Source organism: Lygodium microphyllum, unplaced genomic scaffold (assembly GCF_053477565.2).
Source record: "Lygodium microphyllum isolate KBCC unplaced genomic scaffold, Lygodium_microphyllum_v1.1.10 scaffold_78, whole genome shotgun sequence".
Classification (NCBI taxonomy): domain Eukaryota; kingdom Viridiplantae; phylum Streptophyta; class Polypodiopsida; order Schizaeales; family Lygodiaceae; genus Lygodium; species Lygodium microphyllum.
The window spans coordinates 490,785-497,970 of record NW_028229561.1 but is presented as its reverse complement, the minus strand read 5'-3'; positions in this window follow the sequence as shown (position 1 = coordinate 497,970).

Genomic DNA, 7,186 nt, shown 5'->3' with positions numbered 1-7,186 from the left:
AGTTCAATAGGGATAGCCACTGACCCTGAAAAGATCAAGGTCATAGTCGGTATGAGTCCACCATGCACTCCAAAAGAGGTTCATAGCTTTATGTCGTCAATAGGGTACTATCGAAGGTTTATAAATGCCTTGGCAGAAAGGACGTTGCCATTAATGAACTTATTATCCTTTAGTTGTCTATTTGAATGGAGCGACCCTTGTAAGATAGCTTTCGAGGATGTGAAACAGGAGCTAGTAAAAGCACCCGTTTTAAAAGCACCTAAACGAGGTGAGATGTTCTACATATTTTTAGCAGCCCCATGCATAGTATAAGCTGCTGTTTAGCCCAAATCTAGGAGGACAAGTGGTATCATCTAATAGCTTTTGCTAGTCGAAAATTGGGCATTTCAGAGATTAACTATGCCTACATGGAGAAGTTGTGTCTTGCGATGGTCTTTGGAACTAAGAAATTCAGGTACTACATCCTCTATGAAAAGGTAGTGTTCTATACGAAGGCGGAAGGGCTTAGATTGCTTATGAACAAGCTACGGCCGCCTGATCGTTTGGCAAAGTGGTTAATCACTTTGCAGGAGTTCGATTATGAGATTAAGAGTAAGCCACTGAGGCTGTAGGGTATTGTAGAATGCCTTGTGGATTTTGGGGAGCCAAAAGAGACTTTGGCTGAAGGAAGTGATATTGTAGAAATGTTTAAAATTGATACAGCTTCTATCCCATCTTGGTATGCTGCTATTACGCATTATTTATCAACAGGAGAGATTGGAGCTGGTTTATCAAAGTTAGAGAAGAGAAAAATCAAACAACAGGCTTTGAATTTTTCCTTGATCGCAGGGACACTATATCGGCAGGGTGTTGATGATATCTACCGCCGATGTGTGATGCCTGATGAGGTTCCTTTCATCTTGGAGGAGTGTCATGACTCTGCATGTGGAGGGCACTTCACGGGATGGTTGACAACGCAGAAAGCTTTACGAGCTGGATATTGGTGGTCCTTCATCTTCCAAGATTCTTTTGAGTATGTAAAGAGATGTGATACTTGTCAAAGGCATGACAGAAGAGAGAATAGGAAATGCCCACTTACGCTTATCATGGCTGTCCTTCCATTTGAGAAGTGGGGCATTGACTTTGTGGGTCCTATCACCCCATCGTCTACTACCCAGAAGAGGTACATTATAGTAGCAACTGATTATTTTACAAAATGGTCAGAAGCGCGGGCGATGAGGCAGGACAATGCAAAAGAGACTGCAAGTTTCCTTTTAGAGCAGATTATCTGCCGTTTTGGTCCACCAAAGGAACTAGTGTCGGACCGTGGAACCCATTTTTTGAACAAAGTGATCAAAAGCTTGACTGAAGCTTGGTAAATCAAGCACAATAAAACGACTCCTTATAATCCGCAAGCAAATGGCCAAGTTGAAAGTACTAATAAGTAGCTTGTGGGGATCTTGTCTAAAATAGTCTCTGAGAAGAAACGAGACTGGGACAGGAAGTTGTATGTGGCAGTATGGGCGTATAATACAACGTTCAAGCGAGCTACCGGCCATTCTCCATTTAAATTGGTTTATGGGGAAGAGTGTGTGTTACCCCTCGAGATCAAGTTGCCAACCATAAGGTTTGCAATTAACCATTCTTTGGGAGATGAGGATTCCCTTTTTGAACGTTTCACGACCATAGCCCACCTGGATGAGCTGAAATTGCAGAGCTTATTGCACCAGGAGGTAGCCAAACGTCGGATGAAGCAGTTGCACGACCTTAGAGCGAAGAAGTATACCTTTAGAAAATGGCAATTAGTTCTATATTATGATGCACGTAGGGAGCTGTTTCCAGGGAAGTTGGAACCTAAATGGGATGGCCCCTACAAGATTGTCAGGATAGGGAAAAATAGGTCTACGGCTCTATTAGCTGATCTACAGGGAGTAGAGTTTAAAAATAAGGTTAATCTTAATAAGATTAAACCTTAGTATTTCTAAGTATGCTAATACAAAAGACATGCATTGCAGGTCCATGCTGGGGATGATTTGAGACCTGCCAAAGAGCTTTAAAGCCGGTTGATGGGGCGGTTAATCCCTTATTTGGAGCACCCATATCTGGAGCAGAGATACCATCAGGGGAAACTCATTTGGTGGAGCAAAGGATACAAAGTGATTGAGCAAGAAGACGGAACCTTTATGTGGGAGATCAAAGTCTTCTGCCATCACTGCTTACGAGACTGTTGACGAGTATCCCTGTTGAGTTCAATGAAGAAGGTGGGATGGAGCCGTCAGTTCATCCTCTTAACATGCTAAACTTTGATTACCATAATTACGAATAGAGGAGTTCATGATGGCTGGCTGTGTAAACCCATTGTGGACGTACACCCTATATTTTGATGGAGCGTCCCGGGGCCCTAATAAAAAAGGGAGTATTGGAGTAGTAATCCGAGATCCCCGACGTAGAGTTACGATGAAGTTAGCTACTTATCTCAGGGTAGGATTCACTAACAATATGGCGGAGTATAAAGCCTTGATTATGGGATTGCATATTGCCAAGCAAGGTGGTATTCAGCGATTGTTAGTAAAAGGGGATTCCCAGTTGATCCTAAATCAGCTAGATGGGACATACACAGTGCGGAATCCCATTCTTTGTATGTATCATCGAACTGCGTTGACCCTACTTGAAGAGTTTGAGAGAGTGTCTTTTCAGCTGATTCCACATTACTGGAATCAGTTTGCGGATTCATTGGCAAATCTTGCTTATGAGGAAGACCTCTTCTTCAATTGTGGTCCTAGTTTGGATATTGTTATCAATGATGAAATAGGATTTGGTCGCTTGTGGGGAATGTTATCAGAGCATGCAATATATGGTAGACGATGGTTGATATGGGTGATGCAAATAGTAGCCGAGACCAATCTACCATTATTATCCTCAATGCATAGGCTGATTAGACAACATGTTATGCATACACCTCTTGCTATATATGCACGAGGAATGGGTCATAACCTTATGCATTTAGTTTAGGGCTATGAGCCCTGTGTTTTCCTCCTTAGGAAGGAGCCCATGATTGTATATTTGTGCTATTTCAGGGAGGGGTGTGTAGGTGCTATTCTGTTTGATCTCGTTAGGCCAAGAGGGCCCGTTTTGCAAGGTTTTAAATGCTTTATTTCATTAGGCCAAGAGGACCAGTCATCTGTTTAGTGCAAGTACAATTAATGGTTTCTTGTTTTAGTTTTGTGCTAGACAGGTTCGAAGAAGAGCTTGGAAGGAGCCTTTTGTTGCATGGAAGCTTCTCGTGGCCCTATCCAGGTGATATCTCTCCTTTATGAGTACCATGGTTTTTATGCTATATATATCCGTGTACTTGTTAAGGGGTTTTTCTTTTCTTGTTGGGGACCGGAGTCCAAGGCATGAAGTCCTAGGTTTAGGTTTAGTATGTTTGAGGGAGGTCTGAGTAGTCGTTGCCTCCTGTAAAGACATTGTTAGGCATTAAAAGACCTATCCTAGCCAGTAGTCCTAGTGACCCTGTTCTGCTAGCCTGCTAGGCAGCCGTTCTAGGAGTTCTGCTTAGTTGTGAGGCAGTTGCCAGAAGAAAATAATGATGATAAAAAGAAACTCTAAATATCTTAAATACAATAAATATATACAAAGGTGTGTAAAAAGGGGTACTAACCCCCTATAAAAGTAGAAAAGAAACGAAAGGAAAATTTATGAGCAGTTGATCATCGCCTTGCGAAGGCCTGGTAGGTTCCTGGGGACGAGTTAGACCTGGGGCCGATGCCTTGTCTTCCAAGGGGTGGCGTCTTACTGGAAAAGAAGAAATAAAGGAAGGTTGGAACGAAAATAAAAGTGAGCGTCAGAAAATGATTAAGTGTCGCCTTGCGAGGGCTTGGTAGGTTCTTGGGTACCAAGACAGGACCTGAGGCCAATGCCCTGTTCTCCTTGGGGCACTACGCTCAGCTCCCTCCTTTTTACATGCCTGAGTATGAAACCTAAAACCCTCAAAGAAGAAATGTGCTGAAAGAAAATACTTCTTGATCAGGCTATAGGAGTCCTCGCCTAGTAGGAGCTCCTGATTGTGTTGTCCTTAGTACCGTAGGTAGTTCAGACCACCATTTAGGGCAACCTCTTTGATAGTTCTTTTTAGTTTGACCGTATTGGAGCAGTCGGTTAGTGGCTAGCTTGGGACCTTCTATCAGATTATGCTAGGACTACTCCTTGTGGATGTCATGCCTTGGTTTTGTCAGGGGGTAGGGTGAGCATTGTGCTATGTTTTAGTATGTATCTATTTTATATCAGCTTGATGCTTCCTTTGGTTGTTTTGTGTAGATCTATGGTGGGATTTAACGGGCTGAGTCGCCCTATCCTGTGGTCGCCAATGAGAGCGGATTTTTGATGCCGAGAAGTGCTTAAAAATAGCCAAAAATTACGAATATCAAGGGAAAAATATTCAACGTCGAAGGCGGCGGCTCCAACTAGGATGATTTTAAGCACCAAGTGAAATACGACTCTTTAAAGGTACCCGAGCGACACTTGTTGATTTTTGATAATTTTTCAGATTGCCGTGCGGGTTGTCAAGAGTTTCCAGCCAATGCGGGATGTCAAGCCGGACGCGCAAAAATTTACAGCACTCGATTTGGACACCGGACGGGGAAATGGCCAACAAATGGGCAAGATGCAAAAGGGTAGACTTCTTTTTGGCCAAATGAGTGGTGACCTTTGGGAGCCCAAGACAACTTATGCCACATGAAATGCCACACACAATTCGTGGAGAGAGAGAGATGAACAAAACGTGGAGATGGAGGGTGCCAAGAATGCACCGAAAAATGCACCTCCTTCATGATGATGCATCCTCCTGCTTGTGAGCAACCCCCTCAAGTGACTATGGGGCTTGATTCCCTCCTGTATGCTGATGCTATCGTCGCCTCTCGCTCACGCAATGATGCCCTGGATGAAGATCTCTGATTTGAGTCTTTCTCTCTCCTCCCTCTCTCTCCCTTAAGGGGCTGTTCTTGTGTGGAAGAAGACAATGAAGAATGATGGAGGAAAGCTTGTCCGATTGAGACCGGATTGCTTCCCGATGGATGAAGACTTGAAGAGTGCTGTTATTGAAGATGCTAAGCATTAAATGCATGCTGGAAATCAGTCCCGTAATCAAGACCAAGAAACCGAGACCTGAAAATAAGCGGCAATGCTATTTTTTATAAAGGAAAATGATCTTTTTATGCTATTTGCTTTATGAAACTTTGTTTATATGGGATGAAAGTTCATTATGATATTGTTTGCCATGAGTTTCAAGTGTTTGCAATCTGAAAATCAGAAAATATAAGGCTACATGATCGAAATTAATGTTAAAATACATGAAAAACACGCGTTTTAAGGGTAAAGTTGGGGGTTTTGCTACATAAATGGGAAATATGATATGTCACATCAACTAAATCTGAGTTTTTGCTGTCAATGAACCTAAGGGCCACAGCCCACAATCAATTTTCATTTTCAGTCATTATTTATTTAAAAAAATAGGAAAAAATACCCAAAAATGAAAAAAATGGGTTTAAAATTAGGAAAAATTGGACTGAGGAAAATTAGGAAAAATTATATCTATGTTTGTGCAATGTATAACGATGGCAAAGCACGAGGTTGGCCTCAGTTTGTCCCCATTTCTATGTTTTGTGTGTATTTATCGTTCTTTTAAAAGGGAAAAATGCATAGAAACCCTATCTAACCGATCAATGATGCAAAATGCTAAGAGTTAGATGAAGAGGGACTGAAACACTGAAAGATAAAGAAAAGATTTGATTTATGCATTGCACTTGGGATATAGGAAACGATTTAAATAAAGAGGATGGTAGCATGGGCATATGGCTCGGTGCCTCCTTTCAACGTAGCACGCGCTAGTAAAATTCATGGAAAGAATGCTTTATGCACCATGCACGATGCTGATCTTTCTTTTGTCTGAGCACATAGCCATACACGATTTGCATTAAGCATAATAATTAAAAGGTATCAGAAAAACCTCCTGGATGCATGGCACCTGTTTTCCTTAGGTTGTGACCAACGATGAGCGTGAGAGGATGTCCTAAGCTATAGGTTAGTCGTTGGGTCCTAAGGGGAAAATTTTAGTGAGGAATGGTACATCCTGGAACGTAAAATATTGGTACTTTGAGAGGAGTTCGTGCTCGTTTGTGTTATATATTTAGCAACACATCAAAGGGCCAATTCCTACGATGTAGGAGAGCTGCAGTGGGGCTCCGACTATTAGTCGGTGGAGTGCCTTCATATGTGTGTGTGACGAGGTGTTATGCCTATGTACTTTGGGTTCTCCCTTTGAGGAGTTTTAGGGAAATGTTGGACTATAAACTATGAATGCATAGATTAAACTTTAGGGCAGTTTTTCCTTTAGCATTAGATTGATGCTCTTGGTCCGCGAGGCCGTGAGGATGTTTGTGTGTCATGAGCATGAGGTCCGGCTAGTGCCATAGCCAGTGCCGGCCCATTTTAGGTCCCATCAAATCTCATTGTAAAAGGATAGGCACTGCTTGAGTACATTCCTGGTAAGACCTCCTTCAAAATGTCTTAACTTGAGCAAATAGGCAAGTTTAATGGAGAAGGATTTCATGCATGGAAGGAGAAGACCATGTATCACCTTATGCGGAAGGACTTGTGGGACCTATTTGAGGACGATGCAGATAGCAAGAAGGAAGATGATGAAGACGGGTTCATTGAAGAAGAATATCTCAAGACAAAGGAGTGGAAAAAGATGAACAACAAGGCTCTAGGCATCATTGCCTGGGGACTAAGTGATGATGTTCTACATCATATCTCTGGCATCAGAGATGGTAGACCTTCTTGGGAGGAACTTGACAGGATCTTTGGTACCCAAGCAAAGAATTCAAAGGTAAAATTACTCATGTAGTTTTATAAACTGAATATAAAAGACAATTCTTCCATGACCATACAATTAACAAGTTCAAGAGCCTAAAAACCTTGCTTGCAACTCTTCAGAAGAATATTGATGAGAACATGAAGCAATAGCCGCACTACTTTGCAAGTGTAAATAAGGATCCATATAAGAATCTTGTGTCCACCCTAATTAGTAATGTTCTAAGTCTCTCACTTAAAGATATTGAGAACTCACTACTTGATGGAGAAAGCAAAGTTAAAAGCAAGAAACACACCATCAAAGTTAGCCTCTTGTACACCAAGGGCACTTATGGAG